Source organism: Pinus tabuliformis, chromosome 2_2 (genome assembly GCF_031772625.1).
Source record: "Pinus tabuliformis cultivar Carrire ecotype Pingquan chromosome 2_2, CPIR1, whole genome shotgun sequence".
Taxonomy (NCBI): domain Eukaryota; kingdom Viridiplantae; phylum Streptophyta; class Pinopsida; order Pinales; family Pinaceae; genus Pinus; species Pinus tabuliformis.
The window spans coordinates 425,172,515-425,196,158 of NC_142300.1; positions in this window are offsets into that span (position 1 = coordinate 425,172,515).

A 23,644-nucleotide genomic window follows, 5' to 3' on the forward strand; every position below is an offset into this window, starting at 1 on the left:
CATTAATAGATTTCAAAGCCCACTACGTGAAGGATCCGAGTGGAGATTTCAATTCATGGACGGGAAATTATTGCTGCAAGTGGAATGGTGTGATGTGTGCTAGTGACAACAGTCGAGTAGTCAACCTTATTCTTGATGGGGATCCATTGGACTCTGTCAGGCGGAAAGAGTCAATAGTGCGGACACAACCAACCTCCCTAGGAGCCTAAGACTCTCTAGTGACAAACAAGACAAATAAGAGCAATCCTTCTCTAAACATGCATTTACTATATTAAGAAATCAAGTGTTTATATCCTACCTATAGTCCAACGCTGTTGTAGCAGTCCAGCCTCGCTGATCCGGATGAGCTCCTCCTTCACTTCGAAACCTGCATTCACTAACAATCAAACAATTAAATAGCACTTGATAATCTCATAAAATAAAACATATTTAACACAGAGACCAAGGAGTACATGAAACAACTCATAAATAACAAGTTATTGAGAAGAATGGACTCATTTGCATTAATAGGAAACAAAAGGAACAATTACAACCTGAGCCTTGGTGTTGTGCAAGTCCCTCCCAGGGTCCATCAAAAGTTCTCCTTTACTTTGACAAAGCTCACCCACTTCCAAATAGAACAAGCAAAGATGGTAATCTCTCCTCACAAGCTTCTAAATGGGAGTCCTAATTCCAGCAGCATCTACCCTTAGAAATGTTTAGCTTCCAACCTCCCCTCCTTCTGGCCCAATGCCTGTATTTATAGTGCTCAAGAGGAAGTTAATCAGGTCCACCATCAATGGGATAATCCCCTCTTTGGATGGGATAGCTCCCTTATTGATGGGATAAGTTCCTCTTTGGTAGGGGTACATGAACCATCTGGAGGCGCTCAATACACGTCGAACAACCTTCTAGAATGCTCTAGAAATGACCACAAGTAACTTTTTAAAGATGAAACTTGCGCATTTTGACCTTTACAGGGGTACGCACCTGCCCCTTTACATACAGAGCGTACAAGTACGCAGCTTTTGTGAACATTAGGTGTGTATCCGCAGGTAAGGTTGAGAGAACCTGCGTACCCAGAGATAAATACATTTATAAAGACTTTCTCTCTTTTTGGAGTTTGACATGGAGCAGAGGCATAAGACTTGCCCAAGAGGATAGCATGATTGTTGATAGAGCCATACTAACTGTAAATAGTCATGGTGACATTTTTTAGTGTAACAGATTGCCCCCTAAAGTGCGAAGCCTGTAGTAGATTAGGGTTTTGTATTATCTAGGAAGGGTGAAGCGCTTTATCATTTCAAGGATTATCTCATGGACAGCCTGGTCAGAACCTGCAATTTTCAACACAAAATACATGTATAAGATTATATCATCGCTGAGGTAGGCATTCCCATACTCAGATCAAAACTTTAACTAACAGACTAACTATTCTGATACAGGAATGATCTTGCAGTACATCATAATCATAGACTTTTGTAGACACAGTATGGGCGCAGCCATCTGTTTATGATTAGTCTACTTAGATAATGAATACAAAACTCCTCGCAGCCTGGATGGTGGAAACTAGATCCAGGGTCTTCATTTCTACTTCCCGAATTGGTACGATTCTAACCATGCGAATAAATGAGTTGATGTCGAACATGGTAGAAACCACTTGATTACCAGTCGATGATGTAAACTGTTAACAAGTGTGAGAGAGACCACTAGTAATGTCAATGGTTCTCAAAGTACCCAGTACAATCCATGAGATGTGAATGAATGAGTTGATGTCGAACATTTCACGGAATCCTTCGATCGAAAGTCAATGATGTAAACTGACGTCAAAGGCGAGAAACCTGCCATTGATGCATGCAGACTTCAAGGTACTGACGATTTCTAAGTCATCTCTCTAGATAATGTGCTGATGTCGATAGAAAGCGACCCGTTGCAGGCAAGCCCACAACACGAAATCATTGTTCAAGTTGAAGAAATGTTGCTGTAAGGACTGACTCAGGGATGGTCAAATGGATGACAAGTATTTTGCAGATGAAAGTTTTGCTTGCAGACCTCTTGAACACATAACGACACAACAGATGGCTTGGTGATAAACGACTCAAAGTTAATCCTCGGAACCCGGCTGAAGACTTTCAATGTGGTTTGATCAACTGTGAGGTAAAGGATTTCCCAACCCAGGTGAATGAAAAGTGTCGTGTTCAAGAGTGGTAATAAGGTTTCTTCTGAGACAAAGGATAACAAATAGGCTCATTCTTCTCTCTTTTCCCCCACCATTTCTGGCAAGTACCTCTTTATTTTTAACAAGCTTGAGGAGGATAACATATGCTTGATTATAAGCTCATCCTTCGGACGAGTCCAACCTAGTTTTGATTCGAACCCTAGGAAGGAGTGGTTCATTCCTGTTTGTAATTGAACAGGTCCTTTACTGTGAAATTTTAACGAGCCCAGTATAGGAGAAACTCGGCGTTTTTCAATTTTAGAGAGTCTGAAAAACTTAAGAAGACTCCAGGTTGAACTTTTTCGTAAATTTGTGTCCCCCAAGCCCGAAAAAGTATAAAATAATACCTGGGAGAACCGCTTGATCTTGTGACCAAGGAGTACTTTCATGATTAGTGTCTCTGACCTGAAAAGTAAAAAGCGATCAAGGACACGTCGTTTTATTTCCATATCGAGTTTGAAACGACAAAAACCCGGCAATCTTTTCCTGTTTTTACGGTCAGAAAAGAGCTATAAGGGGATCGTCTTTTAATTCCGTTTTAACGAGTGTAAAAGAAACGCTCGGCAATATTTTCATGTTTTAGGAGTCAGAAAAGAGCTTAAAAGATGACTCTGATGTTTTGGTTCATGAAAAATGATGATTTTACTCTAAAGTCCTTTTGTCCTGCACAAAAACGACACATTACTCATACCTGTTTAAGATGGGTAAAAATACATTGAAAAATGTCCTTTCATGGTGAAAAATAAACAAACTTAGCATTCATTCATCCAAAAAACCTATAAAAAGACTTTTTACCATGTCATTTTTACCATTTTACTGTTGAGGTTGAAAAAAGGGCTTTTGACAAGAAACTTCCCGTGGAGATTGCGGAGAATCCGACTGTCAGAATCGAACGCCGTTTCATCAGGTATTCTACAACACCCCTCTCTTGTTTTCCATCCGTTTAGAATTCATTTTTAAGCTTTTATTTGATTTTTTGGGGGTCTTGGGGTTTCAAGATGCGCACTTCGGGGTACGCAGGTCATGCACTGCTGACCTGCGTACCCCGATATTTTCCCAATGGGAAAATTACGGGGTGTACGCACCCGGCCTTAAGGGAAGCTGCGTCCGGACGCTCTGTCCCTAAAGGCCGGGGTGTGTACCCCGCAAAACACAAATTGAAACCCTCATTCCTCCAAAATAGACCAAAATTTTTAAATTTTATGGATCCTAACTGATGTTTTATGATGTGCAGGGAGCACACCATGCTTGATTGGCGTGAAAGAGAGCACGAGGACATTGATTTGGCCGCGATAGGTCATCAACCTTCTATTGATGCATTAAAAGCATGCGGATTGTACAAATACTGGGCCATACCTGGCATGAGGGGCCAAGTGCCTTTTCTTGAGTGGCTGGTTGAAAGGTGGAACATTCAGGAGCAATGTTTCTACATCGGAGAGCACCAGCTCGAGATAGAGCCCTCCGACATATATTTTCTCACTAGCTTGCCTAACAGGGGCGAGCAACTTTCTCTAATCGGGACTAGGCCGGGTGGCCAATCCCTTGCTAGTCTCCGGCTAGAGTGGTGCAACAACCAAAACCATGAGAAGGGGATAGAAATCAAGTACATATCCTGACCTGAACTTATGGTGATAGCCTTTACTGTTACCAGACTTTGCGGCGCGGCCGCTTTGCACCAAGCCACCGGGTCCCAAATGCGGATGGCTATAGACTGCTTCCACGACACCATTTTCAACTGGTGCGATGCTGTGTTGGCTAATTTGAAGGGCCAACTAACCAGGGGAAAGAGAGGACAACTGAAGACCTTTGGATATGGGCCTATAGTCGTGAGCTTTGCCCTAGAGAGAGTTCCAATGTTGGTCCCCCAGCATCTTACAGTTCTAGTTGGGGCGCCTCAGGAGCCTAAGTTGACGAGATGGGTTGCGGTAATGGCCCGGCATCCTGATGAGGGCGCAGCAGTTGTTCGATTTCCTGATGGTTACTTTCACTGGGTAGAGAACCAGGTCTTCTCTATTCAGTACTTTCCTTATGCCGGAATGGATTTTCGGAATGATCCGGACATGGTTCTTCCACAGGGAGAACAGTGGGACGATAGAGGTATTTCATTTTCCACGAGTTTTCAAATTATGTATTTTTTTTTTTTGTTTTTATATATCGCCTCAAAACTGACAGCACAAATTTTCAAAATGCAGATGTAGGCCCATGGCGTCCAGCCAACCTCCGGGCTTTTGAAAGGAGAGTACCAGCTGTACCAGCACCAGCCCCACAGGATGCGGCCGCAGAGACCTTAGTCGAGCTGGAACAGGATCTAGAGCGTCTGACGGCGGATATACCAGAGACCACCATAGATGACATTCCCATTCGACTTCAGCGCTATGTGGTCGCAGTCCCAGGACCTTTTAGGAGGTTCTTGTGTAGGGTAGCGTGGGCAATGGTCTCGTATAGAGAGCACCACCAGTGATCGGCTAGTCACTTTTGTAGACACATATGACATTTTTGGTTTTTTGTACTTATCATTTTTGCCGATCATAAGGTGTTTTTCAACCTATGATCGAAGACGATGTATATTTTTGACACACTCCTATCTATATATATATCATTATTACCGGCTCATTTTGTTTAAAATATGTGATGAAATGTTTTTAAATTTACTTGCATGATTATCGTAAATGTCTGTCCAACATTCGAGAAGCAATTGCATCTGCTAATGTATTTAAAGACCTTGGAATATGCTGATATTCAATGTAATCAAATTCACGTTCCAAGAGGCGCACTCTCAAAAACAACCTTAATAACACAGGATTTCTAATGGCATATACTCTATTAAGCTGTAATACAATGAGTTCAGAATCTAACCTCACTATCAAACGTCGAATTCCAAATGAAATAGATTCAGACAATAACTCAACCACTGCACTGTATTCTGCAATGTTGTTCGTCGTTTGACTGAGGCTCACCCCATGCATAGAAACTAACTCGTCAGAGGGCGAATAGATAACCCAAGCTGCGGAAGAGATATTCCGTGTACTACGACAAGCACCATCAGCAAATCCAATGTATGTTTGGAGAGGCGTCGACATCTGCAATATCAAGAGTAAAACCAAGATAAGCCAGAATAACGACGAAAAACACACTTTCTAAGCTAAGCACACTATCTAAACTAACAAACATACTAGCTAGAAAGAAAACCTAACCTAACTAACATTCTCCATACCCATCATTTAAGCATAATACCTCTTAAGGTAAAGTCCATTTCTGGGTTTACCCAAAGAGTCCCCATCAAAATCTACCAACTCATAGGCCCCTTTTGCTAGCTTTCGCTTTACAATGTAGGGTCCATGCCACATAGGAACGAATTTCCCAGCACCTAGTTTATCGTTAGCTTGATCATATAATAGTACTAGGTCTCCCTCCGAAAAACTCCGAGGGGTCACATTTCTATCATACTGAGCTTTCATTCGCTTTGCGTGAGTCTCGATTGCCAATGCAGCGTCACGTCGAGTCTCATCTAACTGAGCTAAGTATAATAAACGTTTCTCCTCTTCGGAAGTGGCTGGGAGTAATTCGACAGCCATTTGAAGTGATGGGATTTCGCATTCAATGGGTAACACAGCTTCCAAGCCATAAACTAGCTGGAAAGGAGTGAACCCTGTTGAAGTTTTCACTGAAGTGCGGTATGCCCATAGCGCTGAAAATAACATGTTGTGCCAATTCGACCGATGAATACCAATGGTTCGTCGGATCATGATAACCAGAACTTTGTTGATAGATTCAACCAAACCGTTGGCTTGCGGATAATAAGGAGTAGAGCTATCGTGGTGCAAACCAGGCTGGCTTGTAAGCTCAGTCATCATGATGTTTCGAAAATGGCTCCCATGGTCAGTGATGATTGCTTGTGGGACACCAAACCTAGTTATAATATGATTGAATACGAAAACTGCAGCTGTTTTGCCGCTTGCGTCGAATGTAGGCATCGCCTCGGCCCATTTAGTAAAATAATCAACCGCAAGGATGATATACGCATGCCCCCCGGCCGAGTGAGGGTTACAAGTAATAAAATCGATACCCCATTTGGCGAAAGGACCAACGACAATTATAGGATGGAGAGGAGCAGGTGGTGCGCGCATCTTGCGATCAAACACTTGACAGTTGTGGCACTTCCGGACCGCAATGATACAATCTTTAAACATGGACGGCCAGAAATAGCCAGCGCGCAACACCTTCTGAGCTGTGGCATACCCAGACATATGACCGCCACATGCTCCAGAGTGACAATCATTTAAAACCCTCTCAGCCTCTTCGTGAGTTAAACAACGTCGAAAAACTAAGTCTGCCCCCCGGCGATAAAGTGTATCTCCAATAATCTTGTATTGCCGAGATTGAAACCGAATTTTTCGACGTTCCGACTTTGAAGCTTCAGGCCGAAAGGTTTGGGTTTGGAGATAGATGATTATATCCCCGTACCATGGATCTAAAGTACTGATAAGAAACAAAGATTCGTCCACAATGGACTCTTCTGCCACAGTTTCTGTGTCAGCACGCGGGAAGTCACACATCAATTCCGCAAAAACTAAGGATTTCTTAGACATGGACTTCTCAAACTCCAAGTCGAACTCTTGCAGGATAACGATCCATTTAGAGTACTTGCCCCCTAGCAGTTGTTTTGTCAAAATATAAATCATAGGGTTGCAATCCGAAATAACTGTAGTTTTACGGAGAAGAATGTAGTGACGAAAACGCTGGACTGCTTGAACGGCTGCCAGGGCCAATTTCTCTACATGCGAATATTTTAGCTCAGTGGGGTTTAATGTCCTACTAAGATAATATATCACATGTTCCGCTCCGAATTCATCTTCTTGAACTAACACCATTCCAATGGTGGAATGCGAAGCTGCGAGGTATAAGAAGTAGTCTTGGTTGTAGTTGGGAGGATGCAACAATGGTGCATGGGTCAACGCGTGTTTAAGTGCATCAAAAGATTGTTGGGCAATCTCATCCCAAAAGAATTGAGCGTTCTGTTTCAACAACCGTGTAAAACCTGTAGTGACCTCGGCGTAGTTTGGAATGAATCGGCGTAAAAAGTTTGCTTTCCCTTGCAAACTTTGGAGTTGGCACAAACTCGAAGGAGGAGGCAATTTGATGATAGCTTCGACCTTCGAGGGATCGACGCGAATGCCGGATTTTGAAACAACAAATCCCAGCAATCGACCCGTCTCTATACAGAATACACACTTGTGGGGATTCAACCGAATTCGATAATGCCTACACCTCATAAAGATTGCTCGTAAGTGGACAAGGTGATCAGCTCGATGTAAAGAATGAGCAGGAAAATCATCGAGGTACGGTTGCACAATGTGCTTGATGTCATGAAATGCATAAGACATCACCCGTTGAAAAGTGGCTCCGGCATTCTTAAGCCCAAAAGGTAATTTGCAGTAAGCAAATGTCCCCCATGGACAAATGAATGCCGTTTTTGGTTGATCGGCAGGTAGAATATTGATTTGATTATAGCCCGAAAAACCATCCATAAAGGAAAACATTTCACTTCTGGCACAATCATCAATTATTTGATCGATATAAGGCGTTGGATAGTTGTCTTTTGGACAAGCTTGATTTATATCCCTATAATCGATACAGATTCTTATTGTTCCTTGTTTCTTGTTAACCGGAACAATATTCGATACCCAATCCGTTAACGGGATTGGATAAATGAAACCTGCTTTCAACAGCTTCTCGACTTCTGCTTTAATCGCAGCCGCTTTCAGAGGGTGAATCTAACGCAACCGTTGCCGGACGGGTTTAGCGTCCGGGTAGGTTTTTATTTCATGAACAACAATGGCAGGGTCGATTCCTGGCATTTCCTCGTAAGACCAGGCAAACACATCGCGGAATTCTTGGAATAGGGCCTTGTAAGTTTGAATTTCATCTTCTATACATGAGGCACCTATATGAATGTTTTCCTCAATTTTGGGCTTCACTGAAATGTCAATGGGAATAGTGCGAGAAATATTCCCTAAATTCAACTCTGAATCAGAATGTTTCGTTGGATTCTGAGCGTCTTTGACATATTCGGCGGTAAAGATAGATGAAAAATAATTTTCAAAAGCATCATCCTCAGGTAAAAACGAAGATCTATGATGAAGATCTTCCCATGGTAGATCGTCTACACTTACGATTTCGCGAAGTTGCTCGTCAGATGACACGACTTCGGGAAACGCTATCCGTTCTAAGGTTGATGTGAAAAGTGACTCTTCACTGACCACATTCATTTGGTCGATTTGGGTTGAACGTGAGTCGGTAAAAGACATGACGGCTTCATAAGCAATTTCATATGGACTCAAAGGCATAGCATCACCAAATGAGTCTATGTCAGATTCAGATGGGACAATCCAAGTATCATCGTAAATAATGGTGTCTGATGTAATCATATGAATTGATGCAAATGAAGGGTCTGCGTTGATTGGAGGGAAAGGAAAAGTTCCCAATAAACCAGAATCTTTAACTAAACCTACGCCAACGTCCCTATAAGGGATTGTCATCTTACCGACATGCTGGATACTCTCTGAAGAGGCTGGGTCGGATGAAAAGTATGTCAGCTGATCAATTGTCACGATCTTACCGTTATGTGGAAACTTTATTACTCTGAAGACCGATGAAACGACCGCTGTCATAGCATATGACCAACTTCGACCCAAAAGAAGGTTGTAGTCTAGAGGGGCATCAACCACCTCCACATCCAGACTAACGGTTTTCCCTTCTACCCCTATAGGCAATTCCTGTAGAATACCAAACGGACGGAACCCACGGCCATCAAAGGCCTTAAGGATGGTCGGGGATTGGTTCAGCGAAGGAGAACCAAGCGATCTCCAACACTGAATTGACATAATACACGTAGAAGCTCCCTCATCAATCACAGTCCGATGAATAGGCCTGTTTTTTACTATCACTGGAATTTGGAAAGCCATTTGATGGGGTAGACGCGGTGTACTATTTTCTAGATCGAAGATTATCAGATTCGGGTCCTGAACATCAACAGCTCTGATAGCCGACAAAAGTAATTTTCGTTGTGCTGGGCATGATTGCAGCACTTCTAAAACCGACATTGCTGAGGGTGAAACAGCTAAGTCCTCAACAATGTTGTAATTCTGGGCCGCTCTCGCATGTGGATTGAAAGCAGACCTTCGAAGTACACCCTTGGCGGGCGGTTTGATTACTAAGTCCGGGTTAGGTTTTTCGATCTGTAGTGGATCGGAACCAGGAGCTGAGGTTGATGGATTAGAATGAGAAGATTCTGCTTCCTTACCATCAACAGGATTCTTACTACCATAATCTTGCGACCGAGTCGCAATCCTCACATGAGAGATCATCAAAATGGGTTCTTCACTGGCAGTCAAGGAAGAACCTATCATCTTACTCTCCTGCTTTGGAAATGGATCTTTCAACACAGCAGGAGTGGGAGAACCTTTGACTATTTTCACAACCTCGGCCCGATGAGGGCAATCTCTTGTAAAATGATCCTCTTCACAAATAATACAAGGATATCGAGGTTTGCGCTTTTCGTCATTGGTTTCCGACTTTTCTGTTTTCTCCTTCGGAGCCTTGTCTGCTTTAGCCTTATTCTTCCCTTTCTTCTTTCCACCATTTTTTTATTTGGCCGTAGATGACTCTACAGCGTGAATATCGGCGGAAAGTTTAGGAGAAGACTCTCCTGTCGGGGAATCAGGCAAGGTGATTATAGGAGTAGTAGAACTCTTGGAAGACTTCTTCTTACTCTTTGTGTTCACCGTACCGATCATACTATCAGCGGCATGAGATCCCGAAGGAGCAGCAGCGATTTGATTCGATTTTGGAAGATCTGGAATCTTCTCGTGTAACGTACCCGACTGAGTATAAACTAAGTCAAGGTACTGCGCCTGAGCAATGACTTGCTCCTCAGTAACTACTCCGGCCTTAGCTACATCTTCAGTAATCTTCGGTAACAATGATTTAACAAACCATTCAGCTAAGATTTGGTCCGGAATAAAAACTTTCACTAACCTTCTTCGACGTCTCCACTCATGAATGTGATCGGAAATATACGTGGACGTCGATTGTTTTAGTGAAGTTAATAACTCCGTGCCGTTATCATATCTGACCGGCAACTGAAAGTGAGTTAAGAACGAGGTAGCTAACTGGCTAAAATTGTAAAAAGAGGCCCGTGGCAACTCAATGTACCACTTGGCCGCGAGACCAATGAGTGTACGCTGGAAAAGACGTAAGCGGATCGAATCATCCGAGATAGAATTTGAAGCACACCAGAGGTGGTAAGTCATCACATGATTGGACGGATCCTCTCCAGGCTTACCTTCGAACTTGGGTATATCACTGGGCAACTTATTTGGCATTGGCGGCCAGAACTGAAGATATTGAATTGGATCATTCGTTAGGCGTGTCAAATCTGGTAAATCCAAAGTTGCGATAAACGGTAATTGCCGGTTAGGATCTCTAAAACTCTGGGTCACAAGACCAGTCCCAGGAGGAGGATATCTAGGATAACTAGGAACAGGAATCGCATTAGGGATATTATATCCTCCTGGAAAACCAGGATTAACCAGACCGTACTAGGGTTGTTGAGGTTGTTGATAAGTGTACCCAGGATACGGTTGATACTGGTAAACCGGCTGTTGGACAGCTTGCCCTTGTTGGTACTGTCCCTGGTACGGTTGTTGAACAAATTGAGGTTGAGTAGTGACAACCGTACTTATACCAGGCTGACCTATAGGCATCTGGACCGTGGTTTGAATCGTAGATCCAGACAACGGTAAAGATGCCTGAGGAGTGGTTGTAGAGACAGTAGAAACCGGAGCTGTCGATACTCCAGAAGTAAGTGCGGCAGATGTAGCGGTAGTTGCAGCAGCCGTTTGAGATGGAGTACTAGGTGCAATTGGCGGCTGAGTAACTACCGAAGTTACAGAAGTTTGAACATTTGACTGGACAGGTTGCGGTTGCTGGGGTGAACCAGAAACTACCGGTTGTCCATCTTGAGGTACCAACTGTATACTTGGCTGCAACACCTGTTGACCCTGTGATGGATCCCACACTAACATTCCGGGGTATTGACCCGTAACAGGTTGAGAATACTGAGGTCCATAACCGGATTGAGGATAGGATTGATAACTGAAAGGTACAGTTCCCATACCTTGAACATATGACTGACCTTGAGGTGGTTGATAACCTTGACTCGAGTATTGACCTTGAGGTTGATAACCTTGGGGTAAATACTGATACTGGGGTTGACCTTGACCTTGAGGTTGATACCCTTGAGGTTGATACCCTTGGGGTTGATACCCTTGAGGTAAATATTGATACTGAGGTTGACCTTGGGGTACATATTGAGGCTGGGGTTGACCCTGAGGCATGTATTGTACCATAGGTACATACTGACCTTGAGGCTGCCCCCCAGACACAATTTGTGTACCTTGAGGTTGCCCCCCAGGCGTTAACTGAGGCTACCCCCCAGGCGGTAATTGGCCACCTTGAGGTTGAGAAACGGGAACTGAACCTGACATCATGTAAATGTCCCCTATACCCAACGGTTTATTACCATTGTTTCCAGCTAATAACCCATGATCGACGGGTTGAGGAGATGCCCTCGCAAAGGTACCAGAAAGCGACTGATACCCAGTGGGAACAGAAGGACCGCCGTGTAAGAAATATTCAGGAGTTTGAGTAAACACGGACGACTGACCAGACATATTTACAGGAGTATAAATACCTCCAGGTGGAAAAGGAGTACGAGGTGTAGAAAAACCTATCCCTGAGTTGTCTAAATAATTGGTTAGCGAAAGGTACCAAGTAGTACTTCTAGGAGGACTGTAAAAGATAGATTCATGCTCCCTGAGCTCAATAGTAAGTTGATCTTCAAGGTTAGAGACGCCTATTTCTTCCTCTGGAGCAAGTTCTTCAATAGCAATCAAACCAGTAGGAAGATTTTCGGTGATAACTCGTTCTACTCTTGGTGAATCTAGAACACTAGAAGTCGGAGTAACAGGTTTAGATATTTCGGGTTCTTCGCCTATATCACTAGTAGACGAAAAACTACCAGCAAGCTCAGAAACTGTAACAGCTTCAGGATTATAACCTGTCTCTAGACTTTGGTAATCTGGATGGACTACCAAGGAAGATTCTCCTTCTTCAGGTGAACCTACTCTACTGCCACTAGGAGGAGTTACAAGGACCTTCAATCCTTCGTACTGACCCGGGACGTCTTCAGGAGATCCACCCCGTGATCTACGGAGTTTCCTCAACAAATCAGTTCCGGTAACAATCTCAGGTGACTTGCCCCGAAGTCTACGGGACTGTCTCGGTAATTCCGCCACAGCTAAAAACTTTTAACTACTAGACACGAAAACAAAGTAAAACTCAAATCAAACCACCTAAAGTTGCTAAAGAACCAAACAAATTTGAATCACACGCCTAAAGAATCTAGGGCGTCAAACCAAGCACAAACAATAGCCTTCCAGATCGAAAATGCTAGTTGGAGATGAAACCCAACATCGCTGGATTCAGTACAGAAGTGGCGGGTGGAACAGTTACCCCGGCAACCTGCTTAATGAATAGACCGGCACAAGTTCCTCCACTTTAACCGTCTCGAGTGAAGTGAACCCCCTGGAAAATCCAAGTGAGTCTAGCCGACGTCTGCTCCAGGTACAGTGGGATCTTCCCTCCACCGTCACCTCGGTAGAATCCTAAAGATAATGGTCACTAAGGTTACCAACCGCAACAAATGCACCTGGGGGAACAGTCTACACTCCGACAGCACGCAAGGGCAGAGTATCAAGCTCAATCCCCTTGCCGGTTCCTTGACAATAATCCAATGTTTACCGACAAGTGACCCCTGGCTCCTCGACAATGGTTAATCCGAGGTTTACCGTTTGTAATACGTGCGTGTCTGGCGTCGTTCCCAACGAGGGAGGATTGATCCCCTCACTGGTTCGGACACGAGCTCGTGCTTCTCCTTTAAGAGGAGCTTTCCCAGAGTACAAATGAGACAATTGGATTTATTCTATCACAAGATAAGCTACTTGTTTGGTTTTGTTGTCTTGGAGAGTTAATTACTCTCCTACTCCAAGACACTAGCCTGATCTAAATTGGTGTTTCAGAGCCCTAGTAAATAAAAGTTACTACGTTGATTTTACTTTAAGTGTTAATTTTATGGTTTTTCTTAAAGACAAAAGGTAGCGGAAATGAAACCAATGGTGTGTAGACTCGACTCAAACCACTACAAAGATGCACCTAAGATGATTTACGCTACTTTTCTCTTTCGATGAAATTCCTAACTAAGAGAGTTGGAAAATGCAAATTTTTATAGAAAACAACTTTCTTAGTAAAGACAATCAAAGAAACAATTCTCTTTATCTTTCCAAGCATACAAACATGACCACTCCTTACGTGCACGAAAAATTCTTTTTCTTTCAAAATCCCTCAAAGCTACTTGAAACAAAACTTTTCAAAGGAGATGTTTTTGTATTTTTCTTATTTAATAAAGCATATAAATCTATTGTAACGAAAATCAATCTCAAAATCTATAAAATCTATGAAAAATTGACTCACAAGCAAATCAAAAAGAAATTTACTCTAAAGCAAACCTAACGAGGCAAAAGCCTACAAAGATGATTCTAGGTTGTTTTACTTGACCAAAATCAAGCCAAGGACCAGCTAATGCAGAATAAAAAAACCAGTCAAAACAAAACTCAAATCTTTTTGTTCTTTCTGTAAAATGGAATTCAATACTCAATCAACAAGCACTTCGAAATTTGCCAAAGAGACCACTCAAAGGTAAGTTGCTCTCACAGGTAGACTTTATGACAGGTCCGACTTCTAAGAAGGCTGACAAAACCAGAGAGATCTAAGGCTTGACAACTTCTACCGCCAAATTCACAACAGGACCTACTCAAAAATCAAACCCTAGGGCTTAAACTTCTATGAAATCCACTAAAACACTCAATGCTATCGAAACAAGTTCAGGTGAAGATCTTTGACAAGAGACTAATGGATCTGGGCAGTAAAAACTAAGAAAAAGCAAAATCTAAGAGGACAAATGTAAAAAATGGAAATTTCTTAATTTTTAGCAGGGTACGCAGGCAACCTGTTAAGACAGGTGCGGGCCCGCTCTGTGCACACAGCAACAGTGCGTACAAGTACGCACTGTGCAATACTCAGAGAGTGCGTACCACTGAAAAAGCCAAGAAAAACTAAATTCAATCTAACCTTAAGGTAACCCACCCAAATACAAAGTCACTGAGCCAAAAACCAGAAAATAAATGACTTTTCTTAGATCAAAGTTGCATACAAAGGAAAAGACTTTCACATCAATGGATTCCCCAGCGGAGTCGCCATTTTGTCAGGCAGAAAGAGTCGATAGTGCGGACACAACCAACCTCCCTAGGAGCCTAAGACTCTCTAGTGACAAACAAGACAAATAAGAGCAATCCTTCTCTAAACATGCATTTACTATATTAAGAAATCAAGTGTTTAGATCCTACCTGTAGTCCAACGCTGTTGTAGCAGTCCAGCCTCGCTGATCCGGATGAGCTCCTCCTTCACTTTGAAACCTGCATTCACTAACAATCAAACGATTAAATAGCACTTGATAATCTCATAAAATAAAACATATTTAACACATAGACCAAGGAGTACATGAAACAACTCATAAATAACAAGTTATTGAGAAGAATGGACTCATTTGCATTAATAGGAAACAAAAGGAACAATTACAACCTGAGCCTTGGTGTTGTGCAAGTCCCTCCCAGGGTCCATCAAGAGTTCTCCTTTACTTTGACAAAGCTCACCCACTTCCAAATAGAACAAGAAAAGATGGTAATCTCTCCTCACAAGCTTCTAAATGGGAGTCCTAATTCCAGCAGCATCTACCCTTAGAAATGTTTAGCTTCCAACCTCCCCTCCTTCTGGCCCAATGCCTGTATTTATAGTGCTCAAGAGGAAGTTAATCAGGTCCACCATCAATGGGATAATCCCCTCTTTGGATGGGATAGCTCCCTTATTGATGGGATAAGTTCCTCTTTGGTAGGGGTACATGAACCATCTGGAGGCGCTCAATACACGTCGAACAACCTTCTAGAATGCTCTAGAAATGACCACAAGTAACTTTTTAAAGATGAAACTTGCGCATTTTGACCTTTACAGGGGTACGCACCTGCCCCTTTACATACAGAGCGTACAAGTACGCAGCTTTTGTGAACATTAGGTGTGTATCCGCAGGTAAGGTTGAGAGAACCTGCGTACCCAGAGATAAATACATTTATAAAGACTTTCTCTCTTTTTGGAGTTCGACATGGAGAGCAGAGGCATAAGACTTGCCCAGGAGGATAGCATGACTGTTGATAGAGCCATACTAACTGTAAATAGTCATGGTGACATTTTTTAGTGTAACAGACTCAGGCAAGAATACTGCCTACTTGAATGGAATCATATCAAAATCCATAGGGAATCTTTCATATTTGGAAACCCTTATTCTTGACAGGTGGAAAAATACAAGTGGTGCAATTCCATCTTCTATTTCTAATCTTTCATCCCTGAAAGTTGTTTCCATGAACAACAACAAAATCAGTGGTTCCATTCCTTTTGACATCGGGCGACTGCTTAGGCTACACACTCTATATCTCTCCACAAACCTGCTCACTGACCCTATTCCAGAATCCATTGGAAATTTGCAGAATTTAACTTCTTTGAACTTGGATTCGAATCAACTCTTTGACTCCATTCCTTCCAGCATTGGAAATTTGACTCAGCTGTCGATCTTGACATTGAACGACAACAAGCTCTCGGGTCCCATTCCAGACTCCATGGGAGATCTAAAGCAGCTAACGATGCTGCATATTTTGAATAATTTGTTGTCTAGTAAGATTCCATCCTCGTTAGGAAATATGTCAATGCTTGCAGAGCTGTTGGCAAGTAACAATCGTTTGAGTGGAAGCATTCCAGAATCACTGGGTTTGTTGAGCGCTAATTTTTATAAATTGGCTTTGGATCAGAATCTATTGACAGGATCTATTCCAGCGTCCTTAACGAAGTTAACATCTCTTATAACCATTGATCTGTCCCAAAACAAACTCACTGGGAATATCCCACTTATTCCCAATTCCTCCCAACTTGAAACCCTATATCTGTTACAAAATAACCTGTCTGGTGAGATCCCTGACTAGTTAGGAAACCAGCCAAAACTCCGCTCGTTGCAGTTATCATTCAACAATTTCACAGGCCAATTACCCGGTTTTTTCGATGGGACTTAAAACCTTAATTATGTTTTCATTTCAAATAATAATCTTAGTGGTAAAATACCCGACTTGTTGGGTGATATGCTAATTCTGGAATTCCTTGATCTGTCACATAACGAACTTGAGGGACCCATTTCACAAAATATGGCCCAAATGAGGAATCTAGCATAGTTGAATGTGAGCTTCAACCATCTGTGTGGCACGATTCCATAGATCAAGCCATTCAATGCATTCCTTGCTTCTACATACACTCACAATGACTGTCTCTATGGCTGGCCTCTTTCTCCTTGTCATTCAACTTGAAGGGAAATATCAATTTATTTTGTGCACCACAGATCAAGACTGTATGATCCAAGAACTTTTTATTGTGGGTAATGGAGGGAGCGTGGTAATATTGCAGTGATTTTGTTTTGAGGTGAGGGCCTGCTATGCTATCTTTTCATTTATTCACGTGATTTTCACATTGACAAAATAATTTCATCTGTTGTAATGTAGAAGCACTTTCTGGACTGGTGACAATCAGGTTCAAATTTGAATTCATCATTTCTCTTCAAGATCTTGAATTCATCATTGCTCTTCAAGATCTTCTTAGGTTCAAATTTGAATTCATCATCACTATTCAAGATCTTCTTTGGCTCTTTATAGAAGAGAATCAAATTATTTTTCATGTAAATGAAAATTGAAATAAAAAATTATTTGTTATATTTAGAATGAGAATTGTTTTGGATTTTTCAAGTGAAGAATAATTAGTTTAGATTCTTTTTAACTTGTTCGGTAATGTAGATGCACTTTTTGAACTTTTCACAATTAGGTTCATATTTGAATTCATCATTTCTCTTCAAGAGATTTTTTCATCATTGCTTTTCAAGAGCTTTTTTCTAGTTCTTTATAGAACATAATATTATTTGTCATGTAAATAATGGTGGTGGAGGGGTGATTCTGTTTCACACAGGTGATGCTACTTTTGTCGATAGACATGTGGAAAAAAATTCTCGAGGAAATTGTCCATGGATGTTACACCACCTGTTACACATTCAAAAACCCCCTATTAGTTTTCAAAATGTCGGCAATTTTCTAGATTTTTAAGCTCCACCTACAGCCTAAAGCTACTTATCCATTTTTCTCCATTTTGTTTCCATTTTATCCTCATTCTCCGTGATTGGATTATTACGTTTTTTATTAGAAAAATGAGTGCAAAATTTTCAGTGAGGAATCATGAGTTAGGGAAGGTTTACATTGAAGAATTGTTTTGTAGCATAAGCCATAAGCCATTTAAAACTTTAACATCTGTATAAAACATAGTTTTTCTGTAGTTGAAGAATTTATAAAAGCTTAAACCATTACTATATATTTTTAGATCTAAATTTTTTTTATAGTAATTTCAAAATTTTGTAATTGTAAGTTAGCATAAGATTTTTCATTCCACTATTTTAGACCACTAATGCCATTCCATTCATGCCATTTGACTTCATTATAGGCTAAAATAAGCACATGATGCAATAGTTAGTTAATTTAATGTCATTCGACTCATGCCATTTGGCTTAATTATAGGCTAAAATAAGCACATGATGCAATAGTTAGTTAACTAGTTTGTTGTACTTCATACTAAGTATAAATACTTACATGTTTTTTCACTAAGAAGTGGTTGCCTTCCTTGATACTAGGAAATAAGTTTTAATTAGTTTTTTTTACTTGGTACGAAGTATAAACACTTAAAAATGGTTGTATTCTTGGACACTGATTGAAAAAACACTAGAATTTAGTAGGAAGTTATTATAGTTAAGTAGTTTTTGTATAAAAATTAAGAGAACTAAGTTTAAGGGATTTTATTGTTTTGGTGTTTAAACATTTTTTCCTGAAATTCAAAGAGTAATTGCTTCCAATCTTGTTGGTTAGTGTGTGTATGCTTGTGATTACCAATTCTACTCTAGAGCAAGGGCAACTCTAAAGAAGTGGTAATACTAATTTTAAGTTATTTTTCTGTGTAAATATATAAATATGTTTTCTTTCTATCCATATATATTTCAATGAATTCAAATTGTTATTTTCTAACTTAGGAAATATTTCATTTTTTATATTTGTAAATTATTTAATTTTTTTTGTAAAATAGCTATACTCTATTTTATCCACTATATTGTATTTTATAAAACATATTCATACTGCATTTTGTTAGATGTACCTTATTTTCTTCCCAATGGTTATGCCTTGTTTCTTTCAATAGCCCTTGTAATTATTTCATAACAAGTAGTTGTAGTGAATTTATATAGCAACATTGTAGCCCTAGTAATAGATTTATTTTCTACAAATAGTATATTTGTTGAATTGAATATTTGCAGACATAAAAAACTAGTTTTATCATTGTAAGAATTTTTAATTGTTAAATTGATTTTAAACTGTTGTACATATTAGTATTAACTCTTGACTAGTTTAATTGAGCCAATTATAGTATGTAATTACCTCTATATCACTTATTAATAATTGGTAAATTCACTTAGAGACCAGTAAATGTGAAATGAATAGCCAAATTGAAAGCTCATGACACAACATTGATATATAAAGTAGATTCTATATAAGAGATTGTAGGAGCTTGTCATGTGCAATAGATTTGGATTATTGATCCGACCATTAATTCAATGGATGGTGTTTGACATGAAGAGATCGAAATATGTTACTCATGAAGTAGATGGTGGGATTGAAACAAAAAAAAACATAGCACCATTGATGTTGATGTTATGGTTGAGAACATGTTGAATTTATACTTAGGAAAGAAAAATGATATTCTACCAAAAACATTAATGTGTTTTTCTCCTCATAAACAACATTGTTTGGCACATAAAAATTTGGTTTTACTAGCATTTTTTTAAAAGTTTGAAAATTGACCCTAAAAAAAAAATCATCATTCCAGTATCATCACTTTTTCGTTTTGAAGCTATATTTTGCACGAAAATTTTGTAGTAAATTTCATAGTCACTGCCATTTTTAAAACATGTTCAAAATTGACCCCTAAAAAATAAAATCATCGTTCCAGTATACACACTTTTCGTGTTTAGCACTGTTTTTGATGTTTTTTCAGGGTTTTTTGGCCAGAGTTCCCATTTTGAGTTTACAGTTCCCGTTTCAAAGTTTACATCGTTCATGTGAAAAGTTGGGGAAATTCTCATGTTTTGAATATAGAATTTGGATTTGGTACCATGCTCATGAGTGATGTTCACTTTTATTTGGTTATGCTTGTATTTGGAGCCTCTCAACTGTCCATCCCTCATGCTTTTGGATTGGCCACCTATAATGTGTGAGATTTATTGTTTTTGATAGATTAAGATTTATTGGTTTCATATATTAAGATTTATTTATTTCATATCTTTTCCTGTGTGAGAGGTTACAAGTGATTGTCTTTATTTGTTTTCATATCTAGAGGTTAAGAATGATTGTTTTTTATTTCATTTCATATCATGTGGTTTTGATTATTCATTTCATAGGATCTTTATTTGATAATGCACACATGATCCCTTAGAGTAGATTTCATTTCATGCAATTTCATTCCTGAAAGTGTGGTAGATCAAGATTTCAATTCCTGCAAGTGTGGTAGATTAAGATTTCAATTCCGCGCATTGTACTATAATTTATTTTGAATTGATTGCTAAATTACAATAGGTGAATTTGGTTTCATAGTTAGATTGATCTAAATTGAAAGTTAATTTCTAGCATATATAATGCACGCATGGTTCGCAAGTTTTACAAAACCCCTGGGTTGACAATTAAATGATAGGTAATTAATTTGCCTCAACAATTATACTATAAATTTGTATAACAGTTTGATGATGACATCCTAACTTCTTTAAAACAACCACAAAACTCATTATTAGAACCAAAAACACAACAGCTAATCAAGATTCCACATCTCAAACACCCTAACAAGATCTAAACAACAACAAACCCACTAGAAAAGTGTGAGTTCAAAAGAAATGAGAACAAATTTCAAATCCAAACCAAAACAACTAGACAAGATCCTACTTCAAAGCACCCTGACCAAACCTCAAAAATCACACATCTACCTAAAAACATCTATTAAAAAATAGCAAGAGACAAAGAAATGAGGCAAGAATGCAAATCCAAATCACAACATATAAGAAAGTTCCCATATCAAAAACTCTAGATGAGATCTCAACATCCGCACCACGCCCACCTAAAAACATCTATTAGAAAACAACAAATGTTTCTGAAAAAACACAAAGAGCATTGTTGTGACATTAATTGGTGAAACTCGACACTGCTATGACATGCATGACCCACTCCACCATATGTTGCATGAGTTTTAATGTAACGGGGCTAGGTATAGGGAATGGGGATTTCTAGAAAATAGGAATGGATCATACACAACAATATAATCAAGCGATTGGTATGCCTGATCAATCTAGTATGTACAAGCAATGGTTGCAACGCATTATAAATTGAGCAATGAATTGCAACAAAAAGTAGAGACTATCCACCCTATATTGAACATCCACCTATGTAGCAATGGATCATACACAACAATATAATCAAGGGATTGGTATACCTGAGAAATCTAGTATGTAAAAGCAATGGTTGTAGGGCATTAGAAATATTTACTTGGTTTGTAAAGGAGCAAGACATGAAAAAACTTGGGTGGCCAGTTGCACAACCCAAGTTCATCAAACATCCCTCTGCAAGAACAATGATGCCACTGTTGGTGTCAGGGAACACCCACCTATCAGTTTAAGGCTTGATGGTAATATTCTTAACACCAAGGAAAGTTTCAAGGCATTTCATGTCAATCTCGTTATCAAAGTGACCAATGTTACAAACAATGGCATTGTTCCTCATTTTCCTCATGCGATCTAGCATGATGATGTCCTTGTTTCTAGTAGTTGTCACAAAGATATCAACAGTGCTAACTACATCCTCAAGGGTGAAAACATGAAGGCCTTCCATAAGCTCTTGCAAGGAATAGATAGGATCAATCTCTGTAGCAATGATCCTAGCTCCAACAACTTTCAAGGCTATAATACAATCGTTGCCAATATCTCCAAACCACAAACAACAACAACCTTACCAACAATCATGACATGTGTGGCTCTCATAAGACCATTTGGGAGAGAGTTCCTACATCCATAAAAGTTTTCAAACTGCAAAAGAAGAAAGAGAATCATAATCAACACAAACTGCATCTCAAATAGAAAAATTTTAAAGAAAAAAAAAGATCTGAGGAATCTGGCCATCGATCTATAATTCACAATAATTCAAAACTTCGATACAAGTCCAATCATCTTTCAAAAACTTAGCTAATATTAACCCATCATAACCAGATAATTGAATATATGTAAAGGTCCTTGATTTTAAATATGAAGATGCTTCTACACCCACCATGAACTCACATTGATTCAGCACCCTGAAAATTGATTTTTTTTTAATGTAGTGGAAACTAGTGAATCCTAAAATGTAATGAAATGCAAGCTAACTATACCAATAGAATCATGATGTGAACTCAATGACACCGAAGAATCAAGGTATCTAACAAGAGCAATGCAACTCATAACATCATGAATGATACCAAAATGCCCCCAAGGCCATATCAGATCCAACATCAGGAAGCTGGTATTGCATGATTAAGATTAGCATTTAGATTAAGATACTTCCTAATGCTCTAAATATATATAAGATAATACTGTCGAAACTGATAAATAACAGTCTGAAATTTACGATATTATACTATAAATCTATATAACAGTTTGGTGATGAGAAACTAAATTCTTTAAAACAACCACAAAACTCATTTCTAGAACCAAAAACACAACAACTAATCAAGATTCCACATATCAAACACCCTGACAAGATCTAAACAACAACAAATGCACCAGAAAAGTGTGAGTTAAAAGGAAATGAGAACAAATTTCATATCCAAACCACAACACCTAGAAAACATCCTACTTCAAAGCACCCTGACTAGATCTCAAAAATCATGCAACTACGTGAAAACATCTATTAAAAAAGAGCAAGCGACAAAGAAATGAGGCAAGAATCCAAATCCAAATCACAACATAGAAGAAATATCCCATTTCAAAATCTCTAGACGAGATCTCAACATCCCCACCATTCCCACTTGAAAACATCTATTAAAAAACAAAAGAATGTTTATGAAAAAGCAAAGAGAGCACGACTATGACATTAATTGGTGAAATTGGACACTGTTATTACATGCATGACCCACTCCAACATATGTTGCATGAGTTTTAATGTAACAGGGCTAGGTATAGGGAATGGGGATTTTTGGAAAATAACAATGGATCATACACAACAATATAATCAAGGGATTGGTATGCTTGAGCAATCTAGTATGTACAAGCAATGGTTGCAGGGCATTAGAAATATTTACCTGGTTTGTAAAGGAGCAAAACATGACAAAACTTGGGTGGCTAGTTACACAAACCATGTTCATTAGATGTCCCTCTCCAAGAACAATGATGCCACTGTTGGTGTCAGGGAACACCCACCTATTAGTCTAAGGCTTGATGGTAATCTTCTTAACACCGAGGAAAGTTTCAAGGCCTTGCATATCAATCTCATTTTCAAAGTGACTAATGTTACAAACAATGGTATTGTTCTTCATTTTCCTCATGTGATCTACCATTATGATGTCCTTGTTGTCAGTGGTTATCACAAAGATATTAGTAGTGCTAACTACATCCTCAAGGGTGAGAATAGGAAGGCCTTCCATAAGCACTTGCAGGGCATAGATAGGATCAATCTTTGTAACAATGACCCTATCTCGAATGAGTTTCAAGGCTGCAACACAACCATTGCCAACACCTCGAAACCCACAAACAACAACAACCTTACCAGCAATCATGACTTCTGTGGCTTTCATAAGACCGTCTGGGAGAGAGTGCCTACATCCATACAAGTTGTCAAACTACAAAAGAAGAAAGAGAATCAGAATCAACACAAACTGCATCTCAAATAGAAAAATTTTGAAGAAAAAAAAGATCTGAGAAATATGGCTCTGGATCTATAATTCACAATAATTCAAAACTTCTATACAAGTCCAATCAGCTTTCAAAACCTTAGCTATCAACCCATCATAACTAGATAATTGAATATATGTAAAGGTCATTGATTCTAAATATGAAGATGCTTCTACACCCACCATGAACTC